At 43.7% G+C, this 12482-nt stretch overlaps 1 long non-coding RNA gene across 1 annotated transcript; it reads right to left on the bottom strand.

The window, feature by feature from the left end:
* Nucleotides 1-3651: 3651 nt before the first annotated feature.
* On the bottom strand, nucleotides 3652-12118 carry LOC145347541 (uncharacterized). The gene is made up of 3 exons (XR_013887823.1): nucleotides 12077-12118; nucleotides 8924-8961; nucleotides 3652-3688 (listed from the first exon to the last, which is right to left on the bottom strand). It is a non-coding gene; the product is annotated as an uncharacterized LOC145347541 (long non-coding RNA).
* Nucleotides 12119-12482: the final 364 nt, after the last annotated feature.

Genomic DNA, 12482 nt, shown 5'->3' with positions numbered 1-12482 from the left:
GAAGAGATAAGATATAGCCCTTGGGGCTAAAGAAATATGGGGAGAAAGCGGGACTAGGGTATTGAATTTGAGGACCAGCCATGATCGGGCTTGAAGGGCCAAATGGCCTACTCCGAGTTTCTGTGATGTTTCTTCCTGTCTATCTATGCCCCTCATAATTTTATACACCTCAATCATGTCCCCCTTGAGTCTCCTCTGCTTCACAGAAATAGGTCTATCCAATCTTCCTTCATAACTAAAACACACCAACCCAGGCAACACCTTGGTAAATTTCCTTTGCATCCTTTCAAGTGCTATCACATTCCTTCAATAACGTGCATTCCAGATCTGCACGCAATACTCTAGCTGTGACTAACACTTTACGCAGCTCCAGCATAACCTCCCTGTTCTTAAACTGTATGCCTTGACTAATAAAGGCAAATATATACCATATGCCTTCTTAACTACTTTATCCATCTGTCCTACCACCTTAAGGGACCATGTACATACACAATACTTCCCAGGTTCCTGGTGTTCATTGTGTATTCTCTTATCTTACTTGTCCTGCCCAAGTGTATCACCTCACGCTTATCCAGCTTGAATTCCATTTACCGCTACTCAAGCCATCTGACCAGCCCTTCTATATCCTCCTGTAATCTAAGGCTATCCTCCTCACTATTTACCACTCTGTCAATTTCCATATCACCCCCAACCTTACTGGTCAACCCTCCTTTACATAAACCGCAAAGAGCAAGGGCCTCAACGCTGATCCCTGCAGGACCCCACTGGACACAGTATTTCAATACAAAAAACACCCCGTGACCCTCTGCTTCCTGCCACTCAGTTCATTCTAGATCCAAATTGCCTAATTCGATGAATTCCTGAAGCGAAAAGAGACACAGCAATAACTGGGGATGTTGAGCAAGTTATGTTGCATTGACTTAAAGGGGGAGGCGGAGAGGGGGGAGATGGTGAGGCTAAAGGGCTAATTGAATTCCACTTGTTTCTTCTGAATTGGTCCAATTGACTTTTCTACCAGGACAGACAAACAAGACAAAGATGAGGACATCTGGATGGTGTGTTTTGTCGCAACTAATGATGGGTCTAACACATTGCCAACTGAATGTAATCACATTTTATTTTTGCATCTGGCAAAAATCAGATTGGATTGCTATTCATGAGCAATCTGGGCCAGCGATGGCCTGGTGGTATTGTCACTAGATTATTAATGCAAAAACTGAGCTAATGTTTTGGGGACCCAGGTTTGAATCCCAACACAGCAGGTGGTAGATCTGAATTCAAGTAAAAACAAAAATCAATCTGTAATTAAGAATTTACGGATGACCGTGAAACCATTGTCAATTGTCAGAAAAACCCATCTGGTTCACTAATGTTCTTTAGGGAAGGAAATCTGACATCCTTACTCTGTCTGGCTGGTTTGTTTTCACTGGAACTGGATGGAGGTTGAGGAGTGAACTGATAGAAGTCTACAAGATTATAAGGGACATGGATAGTCAGAAGCTTCTTCCCAGGGTGGAAGAGTCAATTACTAGGGGGCACAGGTTAAGGTGCGAGGGCAAGTTTAAAGGAGATGTACAAGGCAAGTTTCTTTTTTTACAGAGTGTGTTGGGTGCTTGGAACTCGCTGTCGGGGGAAGTAGTGGAAGCAGATATGATAGTGACTTTTAAGGGGCGTCTTGACAAATACGTGTTTTTTGTTCAGTTGGGCAACATAGTCAGTGCTGGCTTGGAGGGCAGAAGGGCCTGTTCCTGTGCTGTAATTTTCTTTATTGTTTGTTTGTTCTTACCTGTGACTCAAGATCCACAGCAATGTGGTTGACTTGCAACTGCCCTCCAAGGGCAACTATGAATGGGCAATGAATGTTGGCCAGCCAGTGACACCCACGCCCCACGAATGAATTAAATGAAAATAAACTAACTCCTGTACATCATTTCCTGAATACAAACTGTTACAGAAATTAAAAATACTGCACGTGCTTGGGTTTGGGTATAACCACCATTACAGAAAACGCAGTACTTTGACAGAAAGTGCGTGTCGAGCAGATTTTCTCAAATTGTATTTAAAAAGGAGCTCACCTCGATTCCTGGTTTGGTTCACTATCTGTGTGGAGTTTGCACATTCTCCTCATGTCTGCGTGGGTTTTTTCCGGGTGCTCCGGTTTCCTCCCACAGTCCAAAGATGTGCTGGTTAGGTTGATTGGCCATGTTAAAATTGCCCCTTAGTGTCCCGTGATGCATAGGTTAGAGGGATTAATGAGTAAATATGTGCGGATATGAGGGTAGGGCCTGGGTGAGATTGTGGTCGGTGCAGATTTGATGGGCCGAATGGCCTCTTTCTGTACTGTAGGGATTTTAAGTCTAAGATTCTATTCTAATTCTAACTCCTTAAAATGTATTTGTAAGTGTGTTGTAGACCTGGGGAATAAAGATTTCTTTCTTGTCTTTGGGAAGCTATGAGGAACTGAAGAAAGTCACATTCGGAAAGGTGACAGGTTAGGTAAAGAGAAAGGATTGACTCACTCTGAACTGTTACATTCCACAATCTCATTCGAAGAAGGTGTTTTTTTTAAAAGATCCATCTTTATCATGGCATATTGTATAGGGTCTGATGCAGTAACCTGTATAAACAGAAAGATTCAATCAGTTGAGATTGGCCAGACAAGATGCACGCTTCAGGAACCCCGCATGGGGAGGGCTTTTGATTAGTTGATATTTGTGCACGAGATCTGTCATTTTAAATTGAGATTAGGAATGTGAGACTTGAATAAAATAAATAAGCAGAATATGCAATCAAACTCTAAAGTCTCGTGTGAACTCACACAAGATCAGGCTAAGTTTTTGCAGAGACACTGAAGACTATGAGGAGTCTGATCTGTTATAAATTAAAGTTCCTTCTTGCACTTTGTACCTGTTAACAACATTTTGCAGTCTTAAAAACACATATGTTGAAATCAATCTGCATAGTTAATTATTAAAATATCTCTCTCTGAAATATACCCATTTATCAGTTACCATCGAATCCCTACAGTGCAGGAGGAAGCCATTTGGCCCATTGAGCCTGCACCGACCACAATTCCATCCAGACCTTACCCCCAAAATCTCACATTTACTCTGCTAATCCCTCGACACTAGAGTCAATTTTACATGGCCAATCAACCTAATTTGAACATCTTTGGACTGTGGGAGGAAACCGGAGCACCCAGAGGAAACCCACCCAGACATGGGAAGAATGTGCAAACTCCACACAGACAGTGACTCAAGGCTGGTATTGAACACAAGTCGCTGGCACTGTGAGGTAGCAGTGCTAACCACTGTGACACCGTGCCACCCCAAATTGTGCTCCGTTCATAAATTCATAAGATATAGGGGCAGAGTTAGGCCATTCAGCCCATTAAGTCTACTCTGCCATTCGATCATGGCTGATATGCTCCTCATCCCCACTTTCCTGCCTTCTCCCCATAACCCTTCAACCCATTACCAATTAAAAATGTTTAATTTTAAATTTACTCACTGCCCCAGCATCTACCGCACTTTGGGGTAGCAAATTCCAGATTCACAACCCTTTGGTAGAACTAGTTTCTCCTCAACTCTGAGCGTTTTACCTCAAATTGCATTGAAACTAAATATCGTAATTCAATTTATGTTGCTGCTTACCTCAGTCTGTGATATGAGCGGACAAGTTTGGGAATCTACAAGTGCAAAATGTAACGGAAAGGAAAATGTCAGTGAAGTTTAATACAATAAGGCTTAGCACAATATTCAGAGCGATAGATTGATGTTTGATGTTAGATAATTCAATAGAAAAGATTTATTTAAGGTACATTTCAGTCATTGAACGGCAGAACAGCGGAGTGGAATGGACTGTTTCTGTCTCTGCTTCTATAACGTCTAATCATGCCTCTCAGTGTCTCCTATATTATACTAATAGAGTTATTAAACTTGAGTGCACTATTGGTAAGAATGACATGAAACAACTCGGTTCCAGAAAAAAATTAAGTTACCAATTTGTCAATTCTGTATATTTGTGTACATGGATGTGTTTCATTCAGTGACTCCAGACAGAGTGCTGACATAACTAACTCCCTGCTATTTTATCAAGAACTCATGCAGTTCATCTGGATAAGCAGACACAGCTGGGGAATTTGGCAATGCAGTGTTTCCTCATCACTGCACGAAAGCACAATTGTCTAATGAACTTTCAAAGTAGGACTCTGCTCCGTTTCACTTTGGAAACAAGAGCATCAACAGTCGAGTTAAAGAGACACAAAACAGACAGACACCTATTTCTACAAAGTCCAACTGAGATTCACTAGAAACCAACGATTGCTGGATTACATCATGAAAGCTTAAGGGTTAACATCATAGAATCCCTGCAGTGCAGAAGGAGGCCATCTGGCCCATCGAGCGACTCATACCCAGGCCCTATCCCCATAACCCCTCATATTTATTGGGCTACTTACCCTAACCTACGCATCTTAGGTCATTAAGGGACAATTTACCACGGCCAGTCAACTTGTACATCTTTGGACTGTGGGAAACCAGAGCACCCAGAGGAAACCCACGTAGACACAGGGAGAACATGCAAACTCCACACAGACAGTTACCCAAGGCTGGATTTGAACATGGGTCCCTGGCGTTGTGAGGCAGCAGTGCTAACCACTGTGCCATCAAATAGCAAGTGCAGCAGTCTAATACACTCATAATTAGCGTTCACCGTAGATCAAGCTACATCTATTAAATTGTCCCAAGCCTCTGCAAGCAGCATTCACCAGAAACTGCACATAAAGACAGATAAGATTTTTATAACTCTGGAACAACTGTATGCTAGGGATAAATAAGGGCACTCTGTCATTTGCATCCAGTGTCAGAGATAATATGGGCCTAATGTAGACCTGCAGCAAACATCTGCAGGCGGCACGGTGCCACAGTGTTTAGCACTGCTGCCTCACAGCGTCAGGGGTCCGAGTTTGATTCCCAGCTTGGGTGACTGTCTGTGTGGAGTTTGCACATTCTCCCCGTGTCTGCGTGGGTTTCCTCCCAGACTCTAAAGATGAGTGGGTTAGGTTGATTGGCCGTGCTAAATTGACCGGAGTTGGGGATTAGCAGGGCAAATGAGTGTTATGGGAATAGGGCCTGGATGGGGTTATGGTCAGTACATACTCAATGGGCCGAATGGCCTCCTGCTGTACTATATGGATTCTGTAATCACCATTGTAACATTGCCATTTCTCAGAATAGATATTTCCTCAGAGGAGAAGTGGGGGGTGGGGTGGCTTATAAAAATATTGCCAGGGCTAAATAAAGTGTAGCTATGAGGAGAATTGGATAGGTTTGTCTTATTTTCCTTGGAACAAAGAAGGCTGAGGAGTGACTTGATAGAGGGGTACGAAGTTGAGGGGTAGAGACAGAGTGGAGAGAACTTTTTTTTCCTTGGCAAAGAATTCTAGAGTAAAAAGTCTGACAACACCAGGTTTAAGTCCAACCGATTTATTTGATAGTAAACTCACTAGCTTTCGAGGTTTCCCTCTTCGTCAGGTGAATGGAGAGTTCTGGCCTCAGACAGAGCATATAACAACACAGACAGTTTAGAGATTACTGATTAGAATGCGAATCTTTACGCCTAACCTGCGGTTCAAGTCCTAAAGTGGCCGACAATGTGAGTGGAAGGAGCACTTTAGGATTATTGTCGAGCGACTAAATCCAATTTAGTCCTAAATCCAATTTAGGACTTATGTCAGCCACTTTAGGACTTGAACAGCAGGTTAGGTGTAAAGATTCGCATTCTAATCAGTAATCTGTAAACTGTCTGTGCTTTATATGCTCTGTCTGATGCCAGAACTCTCCATTCACCTGACGAAGAGGGAAACCTCGAAAGCTAGTGAGTTTACTATCAAATAAATTGGTTGGACTTAAAGCTGGTGTTGTCAGACGTTTTATTGTGTTTACCCCAGTCCAATGCTGGCATCTCCACATCAAAGAATTCTAGAACCAGCAGGCATAGATTCAATAAAAGTGGTAGTAGGTGCAGCAGGGGCATGAGGAAGAACTTTTTATGCAGAGGGTGGTTGGTGTCTGGAATTCTCTGCCCATTTTGGGGATGGAGGCAGAGATCCTAAAGATTTTGAAAAGTGCATGGGTCTGCAGCTTAAGTGCTGTAAACTACAGGATTATGGGTTAGGTGCAGGATGGTGGGATTAGAAAGGGAATGAGAGTGTCTGCAGGCTGGTATGGACAAGATGGGCCAAATGGTCTCCTTCTTTGCTGTAACTTTTATATGTTTCTATGGAAATTGCCGATGAAAAAGTTGTTTGAGTAGTTCCCTGCTGTGGGCCAGACACATTAGAGATTGAATTGAGGACCCTTCAAACTACTTTCACACTTAGACTGGGCAATGGGGATAATCTCGCCTCATCTCCCTACTTACATCAAGACAGCAGATATAAGTGGCATCATAAGTTCCCTTCTACACTGTCTCAGGACTGCTACACTTTACTATTCACTGTAACTCAATGAGTGACTTTCTCTAAACGCCGTGTTTGAAACTTTTGGCCTCACTTCAGCCCAAAATCCAGACTGGGGAGAGTACTGCACTGTGCATGGTTGGAGATGTTATCCTTCAGCTGAGGTCCGACTATGATTGTTGTAAAAGAATGCTTGGACCTATTTCGAAACAGCAACATAGAAACAAGAAATATAGAAAATAGGAAGAGGCTCTTTGAGCCTGCTTCACAATTCATTTTGATCATGGCCGATGATCAAATTCAAGATCCTGCTTTCCCCCAGTATTCTTTGATCCCTTTAGCTTCAAGAGCTATATCTAACTTTTTCTCATTGCTAGTGCAGTGATTAATATCCCTGCTTGTCATGTAATCCACCGGGGTTCAATTTCTTTATCGCAATTTTAAGATGACAATATTTTTGGGGCGGCACAGTAGTTGGCACTGCTGCTTCACAGCGCCAGGGACCCAGGTTCAATTCTGGCCTCGGGTCACTGTCTGTGCAGAGTCTGCACTTTCTCCCTGTGTCTGGGTGGGTTTCCTCCTGGTTGTCCAGTTTCCTCCCACAGTCCAAAGATGTGCGGGTTAGGTTGATTGGCCATGCTCAATTGAACCCAGCTTGCAGGTGGTCAGGAAGGCGAACGGGATGCTGGCCTTCATAGCGAGGGGGATTGAATATAAAAGTAGGGAGGTCTTGCTGTGGCTGTATAGGGCATTGGTGAGGCCACAGCTGGAGTACTGTGTGCAGTTTTGGGCGCCGTACTTACACAAGGATATTTTGGCCTTGGAGGGAGTGCAGAGGAGGTTTACTAGGCTGATGCCGGAGTTGAGGGGGTTGAGCTATGAGGAGAGGCTGAATAAACTAGGCTTGTACTCGTTAGAGTTTAGAAGAATGAGGGGAGATCTCATTGAGATGTCTAAGATGATGAATGGGATGGATAGGATAGAGGTGGAGAGACTCTTCCCGCTCAGAAAGGATAGGAGGACTAGGGGGCACAGCCTCAAGATAAAGGGGGAGCGGTTTAGAACGGAGTTGAGGAGGAACTTCTTCACTCAAAGGGTGGTGAATCTCTGGAATTCTCTGCCCATTGAAGTGGTGGAGGCTGCCTCGCTAAATATTTTTAAGACGCGGGTTGATGGGTTTTTGATAAGAGAGGGGATTAAGGGTTATGGGGAGAGGGCGGGAATGTGGAACTGATCCACTTCAGATCAGCCATGATCTTATTGAATGGCGGGGCAGGCTCGAAGGGCTAGATGGCCTACTCCTGCTCCTATTTCTTATGTTCTTATGTTCTTATGAACCTAGTGTCGGGGGGATTAGCAGGGTAAATATGTGAGGGTATGGGAAGAGGGGCTTAGTGGGATTGTAGTCAATGCAGATTTGATGGACTGAATGGCCTCCTTCTGCACTGCAAGGATTCTATGATTCTTGAAATCACGCAAAGTTTTGGTCTCAACTACTTTCTGTGGTGGTGCATTCCACAAATTTACCACTCTGAGTGAAGAAATTTCTCCTCACCTCAGTTCTAAAAGGTTTACCCATCATCCTCAAACTATGGCCCCTCATTCTGGACTCCCCCACTATTGGAAACATTCTTTCTGAATCTACCCTGTCTAATCCTGCTAGAATCTAAGTTTCTATGAAGTCCCCTCTCACTCTTCTAAACACCAACATGGTGGCACGGTGGTTAGCACTGCAGCCTCACTGTGCCAGGGTCCCAGGTTCAATTCCGGCCTCCGGTCACTGTCTATGTGGTGTTTGCACGTTCTCCCCGTATCTACATGGGTTGCTTCTGAGTGCTCCGGTTTCCTCCCACAGTCCAAAGATGTGTGGGTTAGGTTGATTGGTCATGCTAAATTGCCCCTTAGTGTTCGTGGGTTAGCAGGGTAAATGTGTGTGGTTATGGGAATAGGACCTAGACGGGATTGTTGTCGGTACAGACTCGATGGGCCAAATGGCCTTCTTCTGTACTGTAGGGATTCTATAATTCTATGATTACCGGCCTAGTCTCTCCTCATATGAGCAGCAGAGTTTGCAACCAAAATCATCAAATTATATCAGTATCACGCTGCTTTTGTTGGGATCATGCACAAATTAGTGTTGCTTTAAATGTGTCAATGTTTACACTGTAACAGGTCTTCCTCGGCTGCAAAGCACCCTTTGGCCTCCTGTGGTTACGTAAAGCACAGATTGATGTATTTTGCTGACACTGAAGCAGAACCTTAACATAACACTGATACTTGAGAACTTAAAGAATATCTCTTTCCAAATGTCTCCCACCAGCTGATAGTAAACAGGAATCTTAGCATACAAAACGCATACTTGTAATCTTAGCATACAAAACGCATACTTGTAATACTTCTAATGAGCACAATCTGTCACTAGCTGTGTCAAACATTTAAATTCATTCTTATTGAGTTACTTGCCAGTCAGGTTATTTGTTGAATTGCTGAATGTCTTTATGCTGTCAGGAAGGAGGGGGAAGAGAAAATAAAGTCATGTGTTATAAACAGAGCAAAAAAGCAATAATTGTAAAAGTTTATTTATTAGTGTCACAGTAGGGCTAGCTTAGTGGTTAAAAATTGGGCAGTACGGACAAGTTGCATGCTGTAAACCTCTATAACTCTGTGTGGAATTTTACTGGGACATCCACTGGAGGTTCGTACGCTATCGCCCAAGACCAATGGAGAATCCAGGTCCCCGAACCTCGCCTGTCCCTGGAATTGGGGCAGCCATGCTGGTAAAATTCCAGTGTATAAGTAGGCTTACATTAACACTGTAATGAATTTAATGTGAAAAGTATATTTGTTTTCTACATTTTTCTTGTAAAGCTGGGTTGACAGTGGGCTGAACACTCGATACCTAGGATGGTAAGTGTGCCAGGGAATCTAGATAGCCATTCCTGAGGCCTAATCAACAGCAACCCCATCCATCCCCACTAAATCAGCAGGACCATCGGGTGATCACAGGGAATGCTGGAGAGGCCAATACCACAGGAGTTCCATCCACTCGACCTACTAGAAGAGGAGCGACCATGTGTAGATAAAAAAAAAGGTACCTTGCCCACTCTTGTCCAATGCCACCACCCTTCCTGGAAAAACTGAATGGTCTCCTTCTGTGCCATAATAACTATTCCATAATTCTATTGAACATAAGAACATAAGAAGTAGGAGCAGGAGTAGGCCATCTAGCCCTTCCAGCCTGCCCCGCCATTCAATAAGATCATGGCTGATCTGAAGTGGCTCAGTTCCACTTTCCCGCTTTCTCCCCATAACCCTTAATTCCCTTGCCTACCAAAAACCTATCTACCCGTGACTTAAATATATTTAGTGAGGTAGCCTCCACCACATCAACGGGCAGAGAATTCCAGAGATTCACCACCCTTTGAGTGAAGAGGTTCCTCCTCAACTCCATTCTAAACTGCCCCCCCTTATCTTGAGGCTGTGCCTTCTCGTCCTGCTGTCCTTTCTGAGCGGGAAGAATCTCTCCACCTCTACCTCTACCCTATCCATTCCCTTCATTCTCTTATACGTCTCTATAAGATCCCCCCTCATCCTTCTAAACTCCAACGAGTACAGACCCAGTCTATTTAGTCTGTCTTCATAGTCCAACCCCCTCATCTCCGGTATCAGCCTCGTGAACCTCCTCTGCACTCCCTCCAAGGCCAAAATATCCTTGCGCAAGTGCGGCGACCAAATCTGCACACAGTACTCCAGCTGCGGCCTCACCAGTGCCCTGTACTGTTGCAGCAAGACCTCCCTGCTTTTATATTCTAACCCCTCGCTATAAAGGCCAACATTCCATTCGCCTTCTTGATCACCTGCTGCACCTTCAGACTGGGTTTTTGTGACTCATGCACAAGGATCCCCAGGTCCCTCTGCACCGTAGCATGCTGCAACTTTTTGCCCTTTAAATAGTAATCCCTCCTACTATTATTCCTGACAAAGTGGATAACCTCACACTTGCTAACCTCACACTTGAGCATGGATGACGGGCGATTCGAAACATTCGCTAACTACATCTGATCAGTTTTGTCTCATTATTTTGTTGACCAGGAAGCGAGTTTACTGTCTCAACCTCACAAGTCCCTCTATGTTTGTCATTCCCTCTGACACACCAATATCCGCACCTTTAGGATGTTCGAGTTACATCATTAGTCCAAATCTGTCCACAGACACAGGACGCACGCAGTGTTGCAGTCCTGTTCGGTTGTGTTGTTATCCCAGCAGTATGTCAGAAGGATAGAAACTCGGTGTCATATTTTTGTATCATAATACTTCTGTGAACAATGCTGGGATTTTTATTATATTTAAAGCAATGCACAAATACAAGCTGTAGTCGTAGCACAAATTTAGGCGTGAATATGTCTCCGACAAGGACCAGATCCTGCCTTAATTGAATCTCATTAGGTTTCTCAGAGCAGCTAGGGATTCATGTGTATGAGAAGCTGAATATACTGGTACTTTCATCTTGACAGAAAAGAGTTTTTGCACTGGGGCTGACACAAAATCACAAGTATCACTCCTGTCACCTCCGGATTTGAATCCACAGCACGACAACCAAGTGAGATAGCCACCCTTAAATTATTGTGATAGAATGGATGTTATGTCATGCAGCACAGTGGTTAGCACAGCTGCCTCACTGTGCCAGGGACCTGGGTTGGATTGTGGTGCAGGCTGGATGGGCTGAATGGCCTCATTCTGCATAGTAGGATTCTATGATGCTGTATTGCATCTATACCCACTGGAACACCCAGTGTGATTTAATGTGGTGTGACAGGGAGCTAGTGTCTTCTGAGCCCAAAGATCAGTTGTTAGGGAGATGCACGGAAGGCCACATACTCGCTCAATACCACCCAAAACAATAAGGACATTGCAGTGTAACTGGTTTCTCTCACTGCAAAATGCACTGTGGAACATCAAATAATGATCTCAAACATGGCCATCATTCACAAATAAGCTATTCTCTTTGTCCCAGTTGAAAGCCAAAACATACTTTCACTGAAAATGATATGGTTTAGTCTTGTTTTGATGTAGTTAGTTACACAGGCTCCCAGCACCTTCCAATACCAAGCTGGCATTACCACTCCTGAGAGTCATAACATCGTAGAGATATAGAAGGCAGCACAGTGGCACAGCAGTTAGCACTGCTGATTCACAGCACCAGGGACTCGGGTTCAGTTCCCGGCTTGGGTCACTGTCTGTGCAGAGTTTGTACATTCTCCCCATGTGTTTCCTCGGGTGCTCTAGTTTCGTCCCACAGTCTGAAAGACGTGCTGGTTAGGTGCATTGGCCATGCTCAATTCTCCCTCAGTGTACCCAAACAGGCACTGGAGTATGGCGAATAGGGATTGTCACAGTGACTTCATTGCAGTGTTGATGTAAGCCCATTTGTAACATTAATAAATAAATAAACTTTTAAATGGAAACAGACCATTATCCCTCTCAACCTTTCCTAACCATGTACTTGTCCAAATTTAAATGTTGTAATTGTACTGCCATATTTAATGACAGTACACTGAATTTATAGCGATAGCAGCAAGCTAACTTTAAACTTAAGAAGTTGCTGGCTAAATGTACCTTTCCATAGGCGCGTAGATCGATTGTTCTTCGTTTGTATCCTGGGGGAAACAAATAAAGCTTTATCAGTAAATACTTGAATGAAGTGTAATACAATCACACAAAAGTGAAACATATTTCAGGACCATACGCAAGGGATCAAGTTCAAGTAGAGTTCCATCTTTAACTTGTCATAAAGTAAAATATTTATCCGAGGAGATAATTATTGATATAGACCAACACATTCTAGTATATTAAAGAAAGAATTCCTCAATGACCTACCACGGGATAAATCATAACACACACCCACACACATTCTGTCTACATTTCCCGCTGTCTCAGAAAAGCAGCCAGCATAATTAAGGACCCCATGCACCCGAGACATTCTCTCTTCCACCTTGTTCCGTCAGGAAAAAGATACAAAAGT

This window comes from Carcharhinus amblyrhynchos, chromosome 9 (assembly GCF_965287045.1).
Source record: "Carcharhinus amblyrhynchos chromosome 9, sCarAmb.v2.hapA, whole genome shotgun sequence".
Lineage (NCBI taxonomy): Eukaryota > Metazoa > Chordata > Chondrichthyes > Carcharhiniformes > Carcharhinidae > Carcharhinus > Carcharhinus amblyrhynchos.
The sequence above is the reverse complement of the archived record's forward strand: the minus strand, read 5'-3'. Positions and strand labels throughout refer to the sequence as shown.